At 43.0% G+C, this 23,708-nt stretch overlaps 1 protein-coding gene across 2 annotated transcripts in view; it reads right to left on the bottom strand.

Moving 5' to 3' along the window:
- KCNS3 (potassium voltage-gated channel modifier subfamily S member 3) overlaps positions 1–3,340 on the bottom strand; it is a 179,683-nt gene extending 176,343 nt beyond the window's left edge. The window contains exons 1-2 of one of the 2 annotated variants that reach the window (XM_040430973.1): positions 3,204–3,340; positions 1,798–1,896 (exon numbers count right to left, since the gene is read on the bottom strand). The gene's annotated coding sequence lies outside the window, so the exon portion shown is untranslated. The remainder of the gene's footprint in view (positions 1–1,797; positions 1,897–3,203) is intronic. The other variant, XM_040430974.1, reaches the window with a different exon arrangement.
- Positions 3,341–23,708: the final 20,368 nt, after the last annotated feature.

The raw sequence follows: 23,708 nt of genomic DNA, 5'->3' as shown, positions 1-23,708 counted from the left end.
TGATACTAGTTGTGACATCACTGGGCCAGCGGTAAGCAGCGAGAAGGCCGCGGCGCTGCTATAGCACCGCTGCCTTCTCAAACAGCTGATCGGCGGGGGTCCCAGGTGTCGGACCCCCGCCGATCAGAGGCTGATGATCTATCCAGAGGATAGATCAGTTAAAACAAACTGTAGAACCCCTTTAATGTAACAAATTCAGCTCTGCTAAATCTATACGCCATAGGCTACATTCACACGACTGTATTTTTAGCACGTCAGAGCCGCATTTCTTGTGGATCACACACAGACCCATTCTTTTCTACGAGGCCTCCAAAAATGTAGAATTTTAAAAAAAAATTAAAATTATAGAACATGCCCTATTCTCGTCTGTTTTGCGGATATAAGAATAGGAGTTTTTACAATGGGGGCCACGAAAAGTGCAGGACACACAGGGCCGGCATACGTATTTTGCGGATCTGCAATGTGCGGTTTGCAACACGGACACAGTTATGTGAATCTAGCCTTAACCTAAAAAATTAAGCACTGCTACATCTGTACGCCTTAATCTAGCAGATTCGGCACTGCTACATCTGTACGTCTTAACCCAGTAGATTCTGCACTGCTACATCTGTATGCCTTAACCTTGCAGATTTGACAGTTCTACATCTGTACACCTTAACCTAGTAGATTCTGCACTGCTACATCTGTATACCTTAACCTAGTAGATTCTGCACTGCTACATCTGTATACATTAACCGAACAGATTCTGCACTGCCACATCTGTATACATTAACCTAGTAGATTCTGCACTGCTACATCTGTATGCCTTAACCTAGCAGATTCGGCACTACTACATCTGTATGCCTTAACCTAGCAGATTCGGCACTGCTACATCTGTATGCCTTAACCTAGCAGATTCGGCACTGCTACATCTGTATGTCTTAACCTAGCAGATTCGGCACTGCTACATCTGTATACCTTAACCTAGTAGATTCTGCACTGCTACATCTGTACACCTTAACCGAACAGATTCTGCACTGCCACATCTGTATACATTAACCTAGTAGATTCTGCACTGCTACATCTGTATACATTAACCTAGTAGATTCTGCACTGCTACATCTGTATACATTAACCTAGTAGATTCTGCACTGCTACATCTGTATGCCTTAACCTAGCAGATTCAGCCCTGCTACATCAAATAAGGTGACAGTAGTGTAGATCTATAGTAACTGCACATACGATAACCTGTACACACACACATAATCACACTACACACTGTAGGGCTCATGCACACGACCGTTGTTGTTTTGTAGTCCCTTTTTTACGGATCCGTTGTTCCGTATCTGAGTTTTATTTTTCTCTGATTTAAGTCCTCTTCCGTTTCATTATTCCACAAAACATATCCGTATGGTTTCCGTATGCAATCCGTTTTTTGCGTAACTTATTAATCACCAAACACATGAGCGATATGGACTGGGCATAGAGTTTCTACAGTATGGATCTGCAAAATACGGATGACATACGGATGTGTTCCGTGTGCGTTCCGTATTTTTTGCGGACCCATTGACTTGAATTGGGCCTCGGACCGTGATTTGCGAACAATAATAGGACATGCACTACTTTTTTGCGGAACGGAAATACGGAAACGGAATACACACGGAGTACCTTCTGTTGTTTTTGCGGACCCATTGAAGTGACGTATTTTCTTTCTGCTTCCGTTCTCATTTTTTGGCGGACCGTATGAGAACGGAAGCGGAAAGAAAATACGTTCGTGTGCATGAGCCCTTATAGACACATACACTAACATCTACCTACTGGTGTGACTTCCATTAAGCCCAGCACCACATCATATACAGGTCCAAGTAGCTGAGATATGGGTTGCTATTTGTCAGGGTCCTCACACTGGTGGTCACACTGCAACACAAAAAAAACATCATTGTAAGGCCTCATTCACACGACTGTAACCGTGTTGCAGTCTACAAACTGCAGATCTGCAAAATACGGACACTGGCCACATGCCTGCCGCAATTTTCTACTAGAACTGACTTTTTCAAAAATAGGACACGTTTTATAATTTGCTTTGCGGCCTCACAGATGCGCCGTCCACAATTTTTGGAGACCCATAAAAATAAATGAATAAACTATGGCCGTGGGCACGAGGCCTGAATATCACTGGCGACCACAGAGCGGAAAATAGACCCCAGCAAACAGCACCTCATATCTCAGCTTCCTGAATCCCAGAGGACGTGGGATGTTGGAGAACCGAATATTCAGGTTTTCACTGGAGTTTAACTTTAGATGTATAATACAAGGGTCCTTCAAGTACACGAAAGTTAGTTTTGTTACTTTTTTATTTTGTCACAAGTTTTTCTTGTGTTTTTGCAAGTCCTATAGAGAAGCCTCTGGGAGAATCCTGGAAAAATGCCATATCCAGAGGGAAGAGCACCAAGAGCTTTATATTTTACTGTAGACTTTAAGTGACATTTTGACACAAAAAAACTAGAAAAATAGATAGATAAAAAAATAGAAAGATTGATATGAGTTAGATAGATAGATAGATAGATAGATAGATAGATAGATAGATAGATAGATAGATAGATAGATAGATAGATAGATAATAGATAATAGATAATAGATAGATAGATAATAGATAATAGATAGATAGATAGATAGATAGATAGATAGATAGATAGATAGATAGATAGATAGATAGATAGATAGATAATAGATAGATAACATATTACATACTTAACACCTTACATCACATAATAATTTCCATTCAGGGAAAATACTGAATCTTTACTGAAAGAGCTCAGTGTTTCCCATCCTAGCAGATAGCTCTATTACATACATGTTACAGATATTATACCTACACTGCATGTAGCAGAGCTGAATTAGTCATTGACAGAGTTTTCTGTGCCCTATGATAAATTCAGATAATGCAGTACCTGCAGGTCTATGTGAAGTCAAACAATTGCACTACGAGCTGCACCAAGTGACAAACTCATCTCTGCTGCATCTGTAACGTATCCATCTTACGCTTTGCCCTCAGCATGACGCAGACACAGCAGTATACCGGTTGTACAATTCATGGTGCATGCATACAGCTAACAAGTAGGTAAGTGCCTAGACCTGAGGGCAGGTGCCAGCATAAGACACACAGGACAGGAGTTGGCACTTTCCTCATGCAGTGAAAAGTTCCCAGTCCTGGGGTGACGTACCTGGAGGGAGAGCTGTGTGCATGGGTCGGTGTCAGTGCTCCCAGTCCGGGCTGTGCTGCTGCGGCTGGTCCCTCCCGAGCACACACAGGCTGCATGGGGAGGAGATGCTGGCAGGAGAGGCAGAACCATCATTGGACCTCCTGATCTCCCCTCCCCTCCTGGCTGGGGAATACACAGCACAGCAGTCTCAGGACCATATGCCAGCTGGGGACTCCCTCTCCAGATGGGGTGTAGTGCACTCTCTTCTCTACACCGTCTACCTCTCTGTAGCAGAGCTGGATTTGTTGCTTAACCATTTCTCCTACATCGTAATAAACACGAGTTGACACGAGGCAGGAGGTTTGCTTGCAGTCCTATGGAAAAACAGAGATAACATATTGTGAGATCATAGGAGTTCACGCCAAACCCAACTCACCTAAACTGACATTGTCAGCTCTGCTACATATGTATATATATGTTATGTTTGAGCATGCTAGTAAGTTTTCTGTATACCTATGTAGTAGCAGAACTCTACACTGCTCCCAGCTAGACTATGCACACACAATTATAGGGGGCAGGGGTGCAGCACCAATGAGGCCAGGTGAGGCAAGAGGGGGCAGCGGAAGGACCATGGGCAATGAGCGATTTCATTGTGGCAAAGGGGTTAGGTTAAGTCATTGGCATTGTTTCAGTTTTCGCCTCAGGCAGCAGAAAGGCTAGGTGCACCGCTGATAGGGGGTCATTTACAAAGACTAGCTTTTTACGCTGGTCTTTGTTCCTCCCCCCCATTGACGGAGGATTGGCCTGATTTATGACGAGGCGTGCCCCTTTTTATAAATTAGGCACACCTCCGGCAGTCCTGGGTAAAAACTACTCTCTGACTGCCCCTGACTGGAGTAGTTTGGTAAGCGTGTCGAAGCCCCGTCCCTCTGTCACGCCCTCGCCACTCCTTCGTAGCAATCTTGGCGTAAAAACGCCTGTCCGAAAAAATATTGTCACACATTTTTACACCAAAACCGGGCGTTAAAATGTTTGTAAATGATTCCCATAATTTATAATGCGCTAAGGGAACCATTTCAGTGAAAGAGAATTTCCCCCGATAGGACGGGTATAGTAGAAGAGTTTCTATCACAAAGGTGGGGTTAGGACAAGGTCTCTTCAGGATGGGCCTCAACACCTTTGGTTCCTGAAGTAGTGCTGAGCGAACTTGTGTTTTAAGTTCGGCGTCTAAAGTTCGGGTTATCGAAGAATCGCGTTATGGATTCTAAATTCCGTTATGGTCCGTGGTAGCGGAATCCATAATGCGATTCTTCGATAACCCGAACTTTAGACGCCGAACTTAAAACACAAGTTCGCTCAACACTATCCTGAAGTTCTGCATGGACAACATGCTTTGTGTTGTTCCTCTGCTATTCCTCCTGGAAATGTAGAAATAAATAGGCAATTGGCCTATACTATTCCCCTTGTCAATAGTGTGTATCCTTACAGAATCTAAAACTGTAACCAGTGACTGGACGATGTCAGACCACGTAGGGACACGCCCTGTCGACAAAAGGAGAATGGTAACATCCAGTCAGCTAATAATTGATGCATTCCCAGGTGGAATAACAGAGGAACAGAAAGATGCAGAGAAAAGATAAACCACAATTGCTATCTGATGGAGAATACAAGGATTTACTAAAACAAGACAGGTCACAGAAACACTTTTGGGGGTCCATACACACGTCCGTAGTGTATTGCGGATCCGCAAATTGCATTACACTCGTCCGGCACCCCCCATAGAACTGCCTATTCTTGTCCGCAATTGCGGACAAGAATAGGACATCTTCTATTTTCTTGCGGAGCTGCGGCTCTCCGCATCTCTTCCGGCCCCATAGAGAATGAATGGGTCCACACCCGTTCCGGATAATTGCGGAACGTATGCAGACCCATTCTACGGACGTCTGAATGGAGCCTAAGGGGGTTATCCAATGACTAATATCAAGCTGGAAGCTCAGGGGGGGGGGTCCTTTCTGCTGCAGTTTTGTTCCTATCACAGCTCAGAGGGAATGTCCTTTCTGCAGCAGCTCTCTCCTGTAACTGCCACAGCTTCTACCAGAACATATGGCTGAAGATTTAAACTGAGCAGGTGTGAGGTGGATGGAGAAATAAGGAAAATAAACAGCAGGTGGCGCTATACAGACAGATCTTATTGAATAGCTCAGTGGCTATGCAAATTACAAGCAATTACAAAGGTATTTAGATCCAAGTGCTGGTTTGAAAAATGTGGAGTATTTTTGGTGGGACAACCCCTTCAAGGAATCAGGAGATGCACTTTATGCATCACATACTTTTTTTTTTACTATACAAACCCCATCCACTAGTACCCTGACCTACGATAAACAATAGTTCCAGCAGAGTTCCTGAAAGGGGGTCAGACCTTACAGAAAGCAATGAGCGGTGTGTGTGGCTCCCCACTTTAGGATGGACACAGTTGCTACTATAACAGGGTGTTGTTGTTTGTTTGTTTTTTAGTGATCTCAACAAGCTTAGTGGTTACAACAGTCTATTGACAGGCAACAGGCTTAGTGGTTACAGTCTCTCGATGAGGGCACATGCTTAGAGGCAACTGGTTAATTAGTTACACTGTCTCTTTAAGGGGCAATAGGCAAACATAACACAGTCCCTTTAAGAGCCAACAACTCACTGTCTTCTGGATTGCACTCCACCTAGCTGCCTAGGGTGATGGCACTCTAGTTCTGGTCATCTCAGAGTAATAGCAATGAAGATGATTGTATCTGCAGTTATCATCGTGGCTTCTTCTTATGGGATCCCTTCCAAAGAGTCTCTCATACAATACTTCTTACAGGCAGCAGGCTGGCTGGTCTTGGTCAGAGGCCTGACTATTATAGAGGTCTAAGCTGCTATCAGGATGCATGGACTAGGTGGTTTCTTTCTACTCCTCAGCTCCAATCTGAACTCTTCTGGGATGCTCAGCTGCTCTGTAGCGCTATCCATGCCCCTGAGCTGTCTAGGTTGAGGTTATGACTAGAACCAATCACTTCCACTTGCTAGCTAGCTACACGCAGCAATAGTGCTGGCTTCATTTCCAGCAGCAGGTTCCCAGCTCACTCGTCTATCTCCTGCCTGCTTCTAACATGATGTCAGAAGAGCAAAGTCCTGTTGCAGCCACATTATCCAACAGTAATAATACAATTGGTCAGTAGATGGCAGCATAACCTCCATGTTCTTTCCAATGTGAGGGTTTGGGGGGGTTACAGAGGTAGCTCACAGAATACAGTTGCGCTAGTTGTCCAAAACTCAATTTCTAGCAAGCCTGCAGAGCAAGTTCTGGCATTGGCTAGCCTCCTTTGCCTAGCACCTGGGGAAAACAAATGCACAGCCACCCCACTGGCTTCCCATTTAGAAAGTTTACTCGGACAGTCGCATATAAAACTGCAGTCCTGTAACCTTGTATCTGGCATTTTGCAGGGTCAGTGGGTGTCAGTGCTCCAATTTCTCACTAGATTCTTATAGTGGTGTGCCAATTTGCAAGCATCACTCACCCCCACTTGCTAGCTAACAATTACTCCTGGCAGCTGGTCCTGCCTATATCAGCAGACCCTGGTCCTCTTCTCCACTACCTGTTGTAAACAGCCTGGGTGTGACACAGCACTTCTATAGCAGAGACCTGTTCTGCTATCCATGCATGGAGCTACCACTAGATGTCCTCAGTGAGCACAATACAGTTTCTTCTACTGGGACAGCATGCCTGAACAAAGTGAAAGTCCATTAAAAGGGTTGTGTCCTCTCAGCCATTGGTGACATATCGCTAGGAAAGGTGCGGGTACCACCTCTGCAAACTCTTCATTGTACTCCAGGCACAGCGCCATACATTTTATAGTGGCCGTGCCTGGTACTGCAGCTCAGTCCCAATGGGACTAAAAGCTGTAAGATCAGCCACAGACTCAACCCTATATACAGAGCTGTGCCTGCTGGTCAATGAAGGGAGCACATCAGTCTCCAGTGTGTTTGACGGGAGTCAGACTTCACCAATCGGATCCCTCTATTCTACGGATAGGCCATCAATATGAAAGTCCCAGAAAACCCCCATTAATAGACAGTGAGTGAGGACAGCCCTATGAATTTCTATTTCTATCCTGCCATGAAATCTGGAATATGCCTCAGTAATATAATCTTACCATTCTGTACCAGAGCCGTCACAGATTCTAATATGGGAAGGAGACATTTCAAGAATGTACTTGGAGGCGATCGCTCTTCAGGACTGCCTCCAAGAATAAGACGAGACTGATGCGATGGCGAGACCCTTGCTGACTCTTCTGAAGAACTTCTGTCACCTCCTGCCTTGATAGCAACGAGCTCCTCAGTGACATGACTGCACAGATATTGTAGATCTTAGGATATCCTGACATTGCGTCCTTTTGGTGTATGCGCCATATGTCTTGAAATCCTCCGACGCAGTGTGAATAGGCCCTCAGCTGTACTGCTGACATGTCTGGACCCGGTCAAAAACTGGGTCCAAGGAGATATGTAGCAGAGACAAGGGGTGTAGCTAGAGCCTGAAGGGGCAGGTACTAAATACTGGGGAGGGGGCCCCAGCAATGTCCTCTACCTTGGGCAGGGTATTTACAAACAGGGCTAAGGATGGGAACTCATTCCTTGCCTACACAAGGGGTGCTCAGGTCAAATAGGCACCTACTTCTTTCCCCTACAACTGATACAACTGTAAAATGTTATGTCTTCGGTTTTTAGAATGTTACTGTTCACTGACAGCAAACAGAGATCTTGCATATGATAAGGAACTGAAACACAACATATTAGCTACATGACTGTCCATTATACATTAAAAAGGATGTACGTGGGGTTATATATAGGTGGCTTGAAGATGCGGTCAGACCCCCCCCGAAGAAGCGCGTCTGCGAAACGTACGTCGGTTCTTGGCTCTCCACTGGTTTGCAGAGTTCTGTTTTGATCTACTGCATGCACTGCTATGGCTTCAGGACTGCTGCTGTTATTTTCTATGTGCGGCTCATTCAGCCTGTTGGTATATACTGTATTTAGAACCCCGTGTAAGGCTCCATTCACACGTCCGCAATGTGTTTTGCGTATCCACAAAACACGGACAGCGGCAATGTGCGTTCCGCATTTTGCGGACCGCACATCGCCGGCACTAATAGAATATGCCTGTTCTTGTCTGCAACTGCGGACAAGAATAGGACATGTTCTATTTTTTTCGGCAACGGAATTGCGGACCCGGAAGTGCGGATCCACAATTCCGGATCCGGGCAGCACATCGTGCTGCCCCATAGAAATGAATGGGTCCGCAATTGCGGAACAAAATTGCGGACGTGTGAATGGACCCTTAAACCCTGTTATTTACAGCCACCATTGGGGGCAGCATATTTACCCTATTGACTCCAGTTTATGTGGGGAGGGCTTTCTTCCATTTCATAGAACTTTTCGCAAGGTTTTATAAACATTGCTTATGATTATGTATACAATGTCCTTTCTGGATGATTTAATAAAGATGTATTTTTGTATTGTCATTTGTGTGGCTCTAATTATTTAGGTGTTTTTTTTTAAATATGTTTCCACACATATTGTTTTGTATTTTGTTCAATTATTGGCCGTTGATTAAAGAGGTTGTCCCACGAAAAACATTCTACAGTTTTCAAACTCCTAGATCTGAATACTTCTGTAATTGCATGTAATTAAACATTTAGCAAAGATACCGCGTTATTCAATAAAAATGGATCTGGATAGCGCCACCTGCTGTTTGTCATTTTCTTCTTTCTTACAGCAGAAAGGACCCTCCCCTTGAGCTGTCAGCTTGATATAAATCTAGCAGAGCAATGAATGTGGAGATCTCTGGATCCATGTGAGGTACAGGGCTGGTTCTAGCTTTGGTAGAAAGAGATTGCCATGTCCTATATGATGTCTGATTTTCATTTCTTACATTATTCATGGGATAGGGATAACTCCTTTAAGTGTTATGTGCCTAAAGACCCCTCAAAGGTCTTGTCCAACCCTAACATGCTTTTTAAATAACACTCCACCCCTCACCAATCAGTTCTGGCTCTGTGTGTCCACCACTGTCTCCACTGCGTCCCGGTTCCTGGATGTAAACTTTCTGCGCGGACAGGATTACATGTGCAACTGCAGCCAATGACTGGTCTCTGCAGGGATGTGTCCTCATTCTGGTTCATGTCCCCAAGTGGCTCATGAACTAGCATTACCACTGAGGCTATTGATTGACTGCAGCAGAGCACGTGTCCCCATCGGTGCCAAAAGTTTACATGCCGGAGCCGAGTGTCTGGGAGCGGGTAAGTGTACTTCTCTTCATAGGTCTGGATGGGTGGTACTTAAAAAGCATGTCAGTACGTTCACACAGGGAATAGCACTATGGATTTTCTGCCATGAAAATGCAGGTGCGAAAGTGTCAATGTCCCCCAGAGGTCTTTTAATGACCTCTTGGGGGATATATTATATACCAAAAAAATAAATAAATAAAAAAAGTAAAATAAATAAATAAAACAAAATACAACTAAAATAAAAAAATAAAAAAGTGTCACCATAGTCGCCCCTTCCATACAAAACTATATATATTATATATCAAAACGACCGGCTCAAAATAAACTCATTTATTTTGGTGTCAGTTTTCATATTTAAAAAATAAGGCGTTATAGCTTGAAAAAAGTAATTTTAAAAAATTGCACAGTTTTCCCCAAATATTAACAAAAAGCAAAAAGTAAAAAAAATAAAAATAAAAAATAAAAAAAGTTGCAAAAATTATTTTGGTAGTCCAACAGAATAAAAAAAAGTTTGGACCATTAAACCGTGAAATCTTGTCCTGTATGTTGACCGTTTCCTCTGTGTGACCATAGAATCATAGGGCTCCGTGCTGCTGGAAACGCAGTGCAGTAGAAGGTTCTGCCACTAGATGGCGGACAGTAACATTACAGTTCATCTGCTGTTGCAGAAACAGTTGGGTGTTTTCTCACTTGATGGTTTTGTGGCCACATCTATATCCTCGTAGCTCTTTACAGTGAAGTTATAGCGGTATACATTCCCATACAATCACAGTCTTTTTAGGGTCCGCTTCCAAAATTACTGTTGAAATCTGATTGGTCGTTGGTCTCATATAATGAAGCAAATCACTGGAGAACATTTGTCCATTCCGCCATTTTTTTAAGCAAACGCAATGAAAAGGATAGCATAAAAAATGGCGCACGTTGTTTCTTAAACATGACGCATGTCACTTTCACCAGTTTTCTGGTGCGTTTTGCTTAAAAAATTTGTCACAATGTGCTTTTGATCCTCCCTATTTTCAAGATCACTGTTAACTGTCAGTGAACGGGATCATTCTTGTTTGTACCCATGGGTTGAAAGGGTATTCCGGTTACATTACATTATCCCCTATTCATAGGACTGGGATAACTATTAGATCAGTGGGGGTCCTACTGCTGGGATCACAAGACTGGGGGCCCCGTACTCCCTGCAGTCCCCCTGAAATGAACGGAGCGGATGGTCGGGCATGTGTGCGGCAGCTCCATTCATTTCTATGGAAGTTCGGGAGATAGGAGAGTACAGCATTCCCATAGAAATGAATGGAGCGGTGATGCACATTTCCAAACGGCCGCTCTGTCCATTTTAGAGGAGCTCCACGGGGTGTGAGACCCCCATTCTCGTGATCAGTAGGGGTCCCTGCGGTAGGACCCCAACCGATCTTATAGTTATCCCCTATCCTTAATGTAACCGGAATACCCCTTTAAACCAGTACAGACCTACTACTTCTCACAGATGAGGGTTTGTTACGATGGTGGACATCCTTCTGTCAGCTTACCTGGACTCTAACAAGAATGTTTTGACACACGCACAGCAAGCAGAGATACTGAAGATGAGAAAATGAAATACAAAATATATAAGCAAGTTGAGGAACGTCATTAGGCGGGGATGTTATATGTTTTGTCTCTATACAATGCATGATGTCACCTTACGTTTTTCTTCCTTCGCACATTTGTGACTTTTGAGCGCAGATGAGCGCATGCAGTCCAGAAAATACGGTTCCCGTACGACGGTTGACGGATCCCAGACCGACCACTGCTCGTCTGACCAAAACTCAGCGCATCATGTTATCACGTAGATGCGCAATGAGGTTGGGACTCACAGCATCAGAGATCACTATAATACAGTGAGGGGAAAAAATATTGAATTCCTGTGGATGCATTTAGCCTGAGATAAACCAGGAAATAACAGACTACTGTCAATGCATCTGTACCAGTGCTGCCACATGGTGGCCACTCCCTGTATGTGCGGATAAATTATCATTACCAGATTGACCACAGTGGTTTTTGTGTCACTCTTTGTTGAAATTTTTCACCAGAATCATGACAAAACCGCAGCATTTTTAACCAAATGGCGCAACCTTGCCACAGTGACCAATATCATGGTGCCATATGAACCATAGCATTTATAACCAACTTAACACCTTAAGGACACAGCCTTATTTCACCTTAAGGACCAGGCCATTTTTTGCAAATCTGACCAGTGTCACTTTAAGTGGTGATAACTTTAAAACGCTTTGACTTATCCAGGCCATTCTGAGATAGTTTTTTCGTCACATATTGTACTTCATGACACTGGTAACATGAAGTAAAAAAAATTAATTTTTATTTATAAAAAAATACCAAATTTACCAAAAATTTGCAAACAATTTCAAATTTACAAGTTTCAATTTCTCTACTTCTATAATACATAGTAATACCTACAAAAATAGTTATTACTTTACATTCCCCATATGTCTACTTCATGTTTGGATCATTTTGGGAATGATATTTTATTTTTGGGGATGTTACAAGGCTTAGAAGTTTAGAAGCAAATCTTGAAATTTTTCTGAAATTTTCGAAAACCCGCTTTTTAGGGACCAGTTTAGGTCTGAAGTCACTTTGTGAGGCTTACATAATAGAAACCACCCAAAAATGACCCCATTCTGGAAACTACACCCCTCTAGGTATTCAAAACTGATTTTACAAACGTCGTTAACCCTTTAGGTGTTCCACAAGAGTTAATGGCAAATGGTGATCAAATTTCAGAATTTAGATTTTTTGGCAAACTTTCCATTTTAATTAATTTTTTCCAGTAACAAAGCAAGGGTTAACAGCCAAACAAAATGCTATATTTATTGCCCCGATTCTGTAGTTTGCAGAAACACCCCATATGTGGCCGTAAACTACTGTACTGGCACACGGTAGGGCGTAGAGAGAAAGGTGCACCGTATGGTTTTTGGAAGGCAGATTTTGCTGGACTGGTTTATTTAAACCATGTCCGATTTGAAGCCCCCACGATGCACCCCTAGAGTAGAAACTCTATAAAAGTGACCCCATCTAAGAAACTACACCCCTCAAGGTATTCAAAACTGATTTTGCAAACTTTGTTAACCCTTTAGGTGGTGTACAAGAGTTATTGGAAAATGGAGATGAAATTTGAGAATTTCAATTTTTGGGCAAATATTCCATTTTAATCCATTTTTTCTAGTAACAAAGCAAGGGTTAACAGCCAAACAAAATGCTATATTTATTGTCCCGATTCTTTAGTTTGCAGAAACACCCCATATGTGTCCGTAAACTACTGTAGGGGCACACAGTAGGGCGTAGAGGGAAAGGTGCGCCGTATGGTTTTTGGAAGGCAGATTTTGCTGGACTGGTTTTTTTGACACCATGTCCCATTTGAAGCCCCCCTGATGCACCCCTAGAGTAGAAACTCCAAAAAAAGTGACCCCATTTTAGAAACTACGGGATAGGGTGGCAGTATTGTTGGTACTAGTTTAGGGTACATATGATTTTTGGTTGCTCTATATTACACTTTTTGTGAGGCAAGGTAACAAGAAATAGCTGTTTTGGCACCGTTTTTATTTGTTTTTATTTTCAACATTCATCTGACAGGTTAGGGTAGGGTATTATTTTTGCGGGATGAGATGACAGTTTGATTGGCACTATTTTGGGGTGCGTATGACTTTTTGATCGCTTGCTATTACACTTTTTGTGATGTAAGGTGACAAAAAATTGTTTTTTTTACACCTTTTTTTTCTTTTTTTTTTTACAGTATTCACCTGAGGGGTTAGATCATGAAATATTTTTATATAGAAGGTTGTCACGGATGCGGCGATACCTAATATGTATACTATTTTTTTATTTATGTAAGTTTTACACAATGATTTCATTTTTGAAACAAAAAAAATCATGTTTTAGTGTCTCCATAGTCTGAGAGCCATAGTTTTTTCAGTTTTTGGGCAAATATCTTGGGTAGGGTATGATTTTTTGCGGGATGAAATGACAGTTTGACTGGCACTATTTTGGGGTGCGTATGACTTTTTGATCGCTTGCTATTGCACTTTTTGTGATGTAAGGTGACAAAAAATTCCTTTTTTTACACCGTTTTTTTAATTTTCTTTTTACGGTATTCATCTGAGGGGTTAGGTCATGTGATATTTTTATAGAGCAGTTTATTACGGACGCAGCGATACCTAATATGTATACTTTTTTTTATTTATGTAAGTTTTACACAATTATTTCATTTTTGAAACAAAAAATAATTATCATGTTTTAGTGTCTCCATATTCTGAGAGCCATAGTTTTTTCAGTTTTTGGGCGATTATCTTAGGTAGGGAATGAGGTGACGGTTTGATTGGTACTATTTTGGCGTACATACGACTTTTTTGATCACTTTTATTACCTTTTTTGGGAAGTAAGGTGGGCAAAATTTCAATTTCATCATAGTTTTTTTTTTTTTATGGCGTTCACCGTGCGGGTAAAGTAACAAGACCGTTTCAGGTCATTACGGACGCAGTGATATCAAACATGTGTAGGGAATTTTATTTTTTTAATTTTTAATCAGTAATACATGTGTTTTTTGATTTTTACTTTTTTTTTTCACTTTAAAAAAAAAAATTGGACCCAGACCCACTTGGTTCTTGAAGATCCAGTGGGTCTGATGTCTGTATAATACAGTACAGTACACTATATAGCAGGCATGCTCAACCTGCGGCCCTCCAGCTGTTGCAATACTACAACTCCCAGCATGCCTGAACAGCCTACAGCTATCAGCCTACAGCAGGGCATTGTGGGAGTTGTAGTTTTACAACAGCTGGAGGGCCGCAGGTTGAGCATGCCTGCTATATAGTGTACTGTACTGTATTTTTACTTTACAAAGTCTGATTAGACTTCTGCCTTTAGCAGCAGGGGGGGGGGGGGGGTTAAACATTAAAATAAAGGTTATTTGAAGTTTCTGATCCCCGCGGGTCTGAATAAACCGGCGGTTTGCTGCGATCGCCGACATGGGGGGGTCACAGGACCTCCCGGCTCATTCAGCCAAGGTGCCTGCTCAATGATTTGAACAGGCACCGGGTTCCAATCACCGCCCGCCGGTGATCGGAACTATACATGACGTACCGGTACGTCATGTGTCCTTAAGTACCAGGACAACATGCCGTACCGGTACGTCATGTGTCCTGAAGAGGTTAAATAACTTTAATTTTAACAATAAAATAATGACACTAAACCTTATTAGGGATGAGCATAAAACTTTGTTTCAATACTTTACGGAGCAAGCGCTCTGTACAGTGTTAGAATGTATTGGCTCTGATGAGCCGAAGTTATTACTTCAGAAATTGATTTAGACCGTATGTGTTCTGCGGTCCGCAAATTGCGGATCCGCCCAAAAAACGGATGACATCCGTATGCCATCAGTTTTTTTTGCGGATCCATTGTAACAATGCCAAAAACGGACAAGAATAGGACATGTTCTATATTTTTTTCAGGGCTACAGAACGGATGCGGATAGCACATTTTTTGCGGACCCATTGAAACGAACGGGTCCGCATCCTATCCGCAAAAAAATCGGAACGGACATGGAAACAAAAAACATGTTCGTGTGCATGAGGCCTTATACTGTAAAAAACATTTGCCGAACTCGGGTTCGGTTGCAAGGTACCACCATTTCCCCCAGCAACAGGTAAGCAACCGATGACCAATCACAGCTGCTCACTAGAATCACCTCAGATGAGCTGAAAAAGATAAATGACACAAAGCGAAAAAGGAGGGAAAAAGGGGGGGGGGGGAATAACAGTGACAGAACTACGACTCCCAATATGCTTAATGTCACCATGGTGGAGACTTCAGCATGTGCCTACGTGCCCACTGACATTATCAAAACAATGGGGAAGGGGGGGGAAGATTTATAAGAACTGGTGTAAAGGAGAACTGCCTTAGTTCTCAATAGCATCCAATCAGATTCCACCTTTCATTTTTCACAGCTCCTTTGGAAAATGAAAGGTGTAATCTGATTGGTTGCCTTGGGCAACTAAGACCGTTTTCCTTTACACCAGTTTTGATAAGTCTCCCCCAGTGTGTGAGAACCTGCCACAAAAATCACCCATGTGAATACACCATAATGATTCCGAAAAACGCGTCGTAAACGTAAAGGCTGAATAAGCCCTCCGACACATACGCCGCAGATTTTTTTTAGGTCGAATTGCATGTAGAAAGTGTATAAGATCTTTACCCACCATGGAAAAATCGTGCAGCGATTGCTCAGGCGTTCTTATGCATTGGGGACAACATCTGTGTGGATTCCACAGATGGCTCCAGACCCATTCAACTTGAATGGGTCCGTGATCCGTCCACACCGCAAACAAATAGAACATGAGGCATGGAAAGAAACCTCACGGAAGCACTTCATAGCCTCCGCACCGCACCTTACGGATTGTGGAACCATTCAAGTGAATGGATCCGGGATGTGGTGAGCACAGGGCTGGTTCCTGCATATTGTGGACCCACCGTTCGCAGGCCGCAATTCGGGCATGGCCGGACAACGGCGGTGCGCATGAGGCCTTAGGCCCCTTTCACACGAGCGAGTATTCCGCGCCGGTGCAATGCGTGATGCTAACGCATTGCACCCACATGGAATCACTTGTGCGTTGTGTGAAAATCGCAGAATGTTCTGTATTCTGCGTTTTTTAAATCAACGCTGGCCCCATAGAAGTGAATGGGGCTGCGTGAAAATCGCATTGCATCCGCAAGCAAGTGCGGTGCGATGCGTTTTTCACGGATGGTTGCTAAGAGATGTTGTTTATAAACTTTCAGTTTTTTTATCACACGTGTGAAAAACGCAACAATGCACATTGCACCCGCGTGATAAAAACTGAATGCAATCGCATACAAAACCGAATGAGCTTGCTTGTGAAATCGCGCATTTTTCACTGAACGCATCCGCAACACATCCGGACCTAATCCGCTCACGCTTGTCTGCAAGGGGCCTTAGGGTGCTGCTGCGTGACAAATAGAGTACAAGTACACTGAGACATTTTTTTTTTTTTTCGCAAAACAAAGGTTCTCATTAGAGATGAGCGAATTTCCGCTTATGAAATTTGTTCACACTTCATTTGGTGGTAAAAGGTGAATTGCGTTATGGATTCCATTACCACGGACCATAACGCAACTCTATGACGGAATGCATAACGGAATGCCTTCAGAGGACTCCCCTGCATAACGGAAACGGAACGGATCCGTTTTGCATCCCATAGACTTCTATTATGACGGAATGAATAACGGAATGCCTCCAAAGGCATAGAATTGCGCTATGGTCCGTGGTAACGTAATCCATAACGCAATTCATCTTTTACCACCAAACGAAGTGTGAGCGAATTCCAAAATATGAAATTCGCTCATCTCTAGTTGTCATGTGGCTGTACCGTGTGAGCGGCCACCATGGCTCGTCTGACACTAGCTGAGCTGTATTGGTAACATAAGGCCGGACACCGCCATTAATTAGGATAATCTATAGCAGCCGTTGGTAATTAGGTCAATTAGGTAAGTGCTTTCATATAGGAGATTTGTAGAGAGCTCATACACAGGAGTTGGTCACAGGGGGAGCAGTATGAGGTGTGGCTGGCTGTAATTTAGGGTAAAGTTTTGTGTGGAGCTTGTCTGGTGGACATGTTCCTAGCTGAGAAAATGATGTTCCTCTTCAGGTAAGGAGCTGATGTTTGTTAGAGGCCATACATCTAGCTGTAGGCACTGTGCTGCCATATAGTGACTCTGCGCCACCCTGTAGTCTCCTCTAGAACCAGCTGCTGTGAAACTATAACTCCCAGCATGCTCCATTCTCTTCTATGGGACTTCTGAGCACGTTGGCATGCTGGGAGATGTAGTTTCACAACATCTGGAATATGAAAGGTTTCAGAACCATGCTGTAAAAGAGAGGCTGCAGGGTAGAACACCTCCATATTGTGCTGTTCTGCATCTGGCCCTTCTGTCTTTTGAGTGTTTTACTCTTACAGTTGTGGGACCCTGTAAATTTTGTCTGTGTCTTTACAGTTTAACTTTTCACTCCCTGCCTTCCCAGAGCCATACATTTTTTTTATTTTTTGTTATCATTAGATTGCTAGTTGTGTTCTGTGGTTATATCCATTACAGAACATGCCATTCGTTGTATTTCAATACAGTGCTGCCACCTACTGGCCTGTATTGGAATATTCTAGCGGTGGGTATCGGCGACTGCTTCAGGCCTCTTGCACATGGCTGTGGGTCTGTTCCATGCATTGGGGACCGCAATTGACTTTCACTGGAGTTCATAACTGATCCGTCTTGGCTGTTAAAGATAATACAACCGGATCCGTTCATAACGGATGCAGACGGTTGTATTATCAGTAATGGAAGTGTTTTTGCTAAATACTGCAAAAAACGCTAGTGAGAAAGTAGCCTCAGGGGTTTAATGCATGTTATCGGCCTTATGGCTGATTGCATACATTCACCCCAGGTCTCTGCTGGTTGAAACGGCAAAAACCTGGCAACTACAACACATGTGCAGCTGCAATCTTTAACCCTTTCCTGACCAACGTAAAAACTGGCACCCGCTGGCATGTGCACCGAGCGCCATAGCTGCTGGGTGTCTGCAGTTTTAAACAGCAGACGCCCGGTGGTAATATCTGAAATGGTAATGGCAGTCAGGAACTTTGAACCCTTCAGATGTAGTGGTCAAATGTAATCACTGCATCTGGATGCCCTAAACTAAAAAAAGCACGCTCCCCTCGGCGGGGATCAGGGGAGCCAGATCATGTATGCAGCACCCCTCCCCCCCCCCCCCCCCCTGCCCTCCTTTGTGGCAGGAGGCTCCTGCATATTTTCTGTGGAGCTCCTGCTGTTTGGTTGCTTCACCTCCTAACAAAAAATTAAGTGATCAAGAAGTCGTACAAACAATTGTATCATTGAAGAGTACAGATCGCCCTACAAGAAAGAAACTACATATGTGGTATCTCAGTAACTGTACTGACCGGAGAATAAAAGTATCAGGTCAGTTTTACCGCAAAGGAAATGGTGTTAAAAAAAAAAAAGAAAACATAAAACTGTGGTGCAATTTTATTTTTTAATAATTCCACCTTATTTGGATTTTTTTTCCCACTGCATTTTATGCAAACATATGATGCCTTTAGAAAGTACTGGGAATAAAAAAATAAAAAAAAGAGAATTTCCTGGTCGTTAAAGTGCCGACTTCTGCAGTACATGTATGGCGGAGATCGAAAAGGGGTTTTCCATAAAAATATAATGGACTGTTATTGGAATAGGTCATCAATATCTGATCGGCGGGGGTCTAACTCCCGGCATCCCTGCTGATCAACTGTTTAAAGAGACCTCTTAAGTCATTGATGTCATGTTCCTGTGTATGTGCTGCTCAATTCTATTCAAGTAAATGGGCCTAGGCTGCAGTACCAAGCCTGCATGTGTAGTCCCCTAGAGCAGGCACTACAATTCCTACAACCTGCTACTGTCTAATAGGCTAACCAATAATGTAATCTGTGTATTTATTCCAGGTCCTTGGATATTGTGCCTTTTAATATTGCTATGTAACTTATGCATTGTATTACATGCACTGTGCCTGGTTGTCCAGCAGGTGGCAGTGTACCTGGCAGATCTAGTCCACTTCTCCCCCTTTAGGGAGAAGTGGACTAGATCTGCTTCCTACCAAGGGAGTGGTTGCAGGAAGCAAGAGTTGGAAGGAGAGGAGACATGGTGCAGTGAGGGGAGTGCCCCAACTCCTTGCAGTTTATGGACTGGGTTTTACAAGGGGGTTAACGGTTGGGGCGATCCACTCAAAGGTACCTGAACTGCTAAAAAGTTTATATACCAGACCAAAGCCAGAGATTAGTACAACAGAAGGGCAGTGTCTGAGCTGACCTGCCCTGCCAGTGCACCCCAAAACCTGCTGAAGCCAGAGAGATCAAATATTATCCGGATGTAAGTTGTTTTTTTTTTTTAACTGTTTAACATTATCAAATCTGGATCCTGCTTCCTCCGACTACAGCTCCTTTGCCCCGGGGGCAATTGTATTGAGGTAGGAGCACCGTGACACACAGAACTAGTAAGGTTGCATTGCCACTTGGCATTTCCTACACACTGGGACTGATTGTGCCCTGGGGGGTGGCACCTTGTATATGTAGTATGGGAAAAATTGTGTGGCTTCTATGTTTTATTTATTTTTTTTTTTTGGCGATGCCAAATCTTATTTCGACTGTTCAACTCTGCATCTGAAGTTAGTGTTCTGAGTCGGGCACAAGTGAAATGTGTGTACACAGGTCTGGTGTTTGTAGACTGATGGCACTGGACAGAAAAAAAACATGTCATGCAGTGTTTTCTGCCAGGAACTATTTGATGTGTATACATCAGAAGATGACTATATACCTTAGTTTCTCTGGCACCTTCTCCACCATGCTTGAGGTAAAATGGGATTTGTGGGCAGGAGGAATCTGCAAACTGTCTCATTGGAGGTAGCCGTGTTTAACCCTGGACCTGCGCCATGTACCATGCAGCAGAAAGGGAATTCCAGACCCATTCTGTACAAGGATGGGTGGACACATGACCTCTGGCAATGGTGAACTCCAGTGCTGGTTGTTTAACCTCCTAGATGCCACGGTCAATGCTGACCTTGGAATCTGAGGGCTTTACAGAGGGAGGGAGCTCCATCTGACAACCTTCCCCCCCCCCCCTCCTATTTTGCGTATTGCTGCATCCAAAAGGACCTGCTCTATAGAAATAAAACAAGATCTATCATGTCAGGTAGCCATGTTTTTGGCCAATAATAGGAGGGCACTCAAAATATCCGGGACCACCAGAAAACAAATGTCTATTACCACATTTAATATAAAAAGTTAATAACCTAAAATAGTACATACATGAGAGAAAATGTAATACGGTTCAAGTGTGGTATAAATGTGCCCTTGACACCAAGCAATGCAATGGTACCACACAGGTAATAGCCCACAGCTTGTAAGAATAGCTACTAGAAGTCCTGGGTAGGTAATCTGGATCCCAATGTAATGTCCTCTGGGAATCTATTAATGTTGGTCTATAAATTAGATCGCACTGCCATAGGTAGCGTAGCGATGGTATATCGATAAATATAGCCCCATGGGGCAAGGTACAGTACCCCTCTTTTGCTTGGCAGAGATGGAAAACAGTCTTTGCTTCGCCGCCCGGACTCGCCTCAACATCCCGTGTGGTCTCTAGGTCTGATACGTGGTGGTCCACGTGACCTGGCAGCACACCACTTGATACACGCGGCTCGTTGGGTAACAGCTCAATTAGTGCTATGTTGGGTCCTAGAGTCCGGACCATGCGATTGTCCACAAATCCAGTCGATGGAGATCCAGGGGGCTACCTATTGGTATCAGCACCTTAGGAACTCAACAGGGGGACTTGAAAGAAAAAAGTACTTTGCTATCTCAAACCAGACACGTTTCAGGGATCACTCCCTTTCCTCAGCAGTGTTTTTGGCCACATGCCCACCCCACCAAGGGGTAGTCGAAGACAATTGGCAGAAAAAAATGTCTGTCACAAATGTATTAAAAAAAAAAAAGCTTTCATGTAAAACTAAAACATAATTGGTATTGCTGTATTTGCAATGACCAGCTCTATAAAAAAAATATTAAATGTTCTATCTTGTCAGGTGAACACCTTGAAAGTATGCCAGAGCAGCCATTTGTGGTCACATATCAAGTGATCATATATTAAATACCATATAATGGTACCAATAGAAAAAATGTGAACTCTTCCTGCAAAAAACAGCTCACACAAGACAATCGCCAGAAAAATTACTCCAAATTTCTGGGGGGAAAATGCTGCCATTTTCTAATTTAAAAGTGGCAAAACTTTAAAAAAAAGTGATCTCTAACTGTACTAACCAGCAGAATAAGGTTCACATGTCATTTTTTTTATTTTCGGCAGTATGTACTTCACAATAAGAAAACCCAATAAGCAATGGCTAAATTGCTGCCCTGTGTGACCATAGTTTTCAAAATGGGGTTTCTTTTGGGGTGTTTCTACTGTAGGGTTACCTTTAGGGTCTCTTAAAATGTGACATGGCACCCTAAAACTAGTGTTGGGGGTGAATTTTCAAATCGTGCATATTGCCATTTTGAGACTTCATGAAGATTTAGAATATAGTGCTATATATTTGTAAAAAATTTTACACACACACTGAGCTTATGATCCCTCTTTGCTTCTTGATTGTGGGCCAATGAGAAGGCTGCAATGTCTGTCTGAGCTTAGCAACATCCCTAGCAACCAATAGGAAAGCTGCCTACCCCTTACTATATAAGAACCTCCCCAGCAGCCATTTTTTGCAGTTCTGAGACAGCAGTTTCATTGCTGTGTAATTGTTAGTGTGCGTAAAATATATATATATATTTTATATCTTATTAGCTGACCTGGCGTTGCTCGGGTATTCATTTATTGCAATTTTATATTAAATTACAGTGACTTCCACAGTGGCTGCCCCTTTAACAGTGAACTCCGCGGCACCTGTCTAATAGTGGCCCCTGCCCCCATGCATGTAGTTGTGCCGTCATGCATCACATGACTGAATATTTCAGGACCAGCGAACTGCTAAAACCTGTGATCAGTTGTTATGGGGATCTGAAGTAGGACCTGTGAGCTTCTATTGGCTGATAAGGGACATGTGACTGTGTATGGCAATTAGGATTTAAGTGAGAGGCTGGCAGGCTTGTATTGGATAATGCAGGTCATTTTTTGGGAATATCTCGAACAGTAAGTCCTAGAGAGCAGAGACCCCCGCAAGATTTCTTTCCAGGTAGCAAGGGATGTGTATGCTAAGTTTCGTTGAAATGGATGGTTGCATTTTTGAATTTTCACAGAACATACTATAATATATATATATTTCCCCAGTCGTCTCCATGACAGCACAACCTGAGATTGACTTCCATTTATGGGTGGTTTGTATTATATAATCCCCCTCAGTCACTTCAGAACTGATTTGGCTTTTTGTCAGAATTTTAGAAGCAAATTTCCTCAAGCTTTCTAATGTCCAAAATAAATGATACAAAGTGAGTTCTACATAAGGTAGACATATTGGCATTGTTGAATACTGTTGGTATCACTAAACCTTTTTAAAAGCAGAGCAATTCAACTTTAGAATGTCTGTCTAATTTTTCAACATTTTCTGTAGATTTCTTTTAAATAAAGGTTAAACATTTCGACCCAAATTTACCCCTAACAAAGTATGTCATGAGATCTCAATGAGCGGTCTCATTAAAAACTTTAGTTATTATCACATGGTGACACGTATCAGACTTGCAAAATTGGGCCGGGTCCTGTCTTCCATGGCCTGCTGGCCATCCTGAACACATGGGGCATAACTGGAATAGTCAAAACTATGCGGGACATGTAAATGCTTGGCAGAGCAGTAGGGCATCTTGGTTCAAATGTGTTCTTGATTTTGCTGGTTCTGGGCCTGTCTTTACTCCATAGACAAAGTCCAGTCGCCCTTCTACAGCGAGCTCCTGAGGAGCCATTGCAGAGGATGGGAAGGGGTAGTGGCCCTGATGAGATGTTATGGTGTTATGTTAAGGGATTGAGACAGAAATAATGCCTCATTCACACGTCAGTGATTGCGCCAAAACCAGGTGCGGCTCTAAAAGAACCAGTGCAGATCTTTCCTTTATACTTTGTCAGGCTCCAATCCTGGTTTTGGTCAGCAATTTCAATCAGTGTGAGCCAACACACTGACGTGTGAATAAGGCTCAAGTATGTCTTTACTTGGTGCAAAATAGGAGTTGTAAATCCAGCAGTAGTTGAATACAGTGCAATTTCTCTTCCAAGGTAATGAGGTATGGTGGCTGGTAAAGTAGCTGATAAAGGCACCTCTGCTATCTTGCTGATGTCTTTCCTAAACCTATGGCTAACAACTGAAAGCTGGCTGTTTACATCTCAAAAGCCTGCATTAATCTAGGTGATGGGTGTCTGAGCCCTAGTCCCTCACCTGCTGCAGTGTTTGTATAGCTGTGGCTTGTTGGGCACTCTACTGACTAAGGGCTCATCTACCCGACTATGTATTTTACGGTCTGCAAAAAACACAGATGACGTGTGCATTCCATATTTTACGGAACAGCTGGCTCCTAATAGAATACTATCCTTGTCCCCTTGTCTGTAATGCAGACAATAGATGTTCTATTTTTAT

Source organism: Bufo bufo, chromosome 4, assembly GCF_905171765.1.
Source record: "Bufo bufo chromosome 4, aBufBuf1.1, whole genome shotgun sequence".
Classification (NCBI taxonomy): domain Eukaryota; kingdom Metazoa; phylum Chordata; class Amphibia; order Anura; family Bufonidae; genus Bufo; species Bufo bufo.
This window is presented reverse-complemented; position numbering and strand designations above follow the sequence as displayed.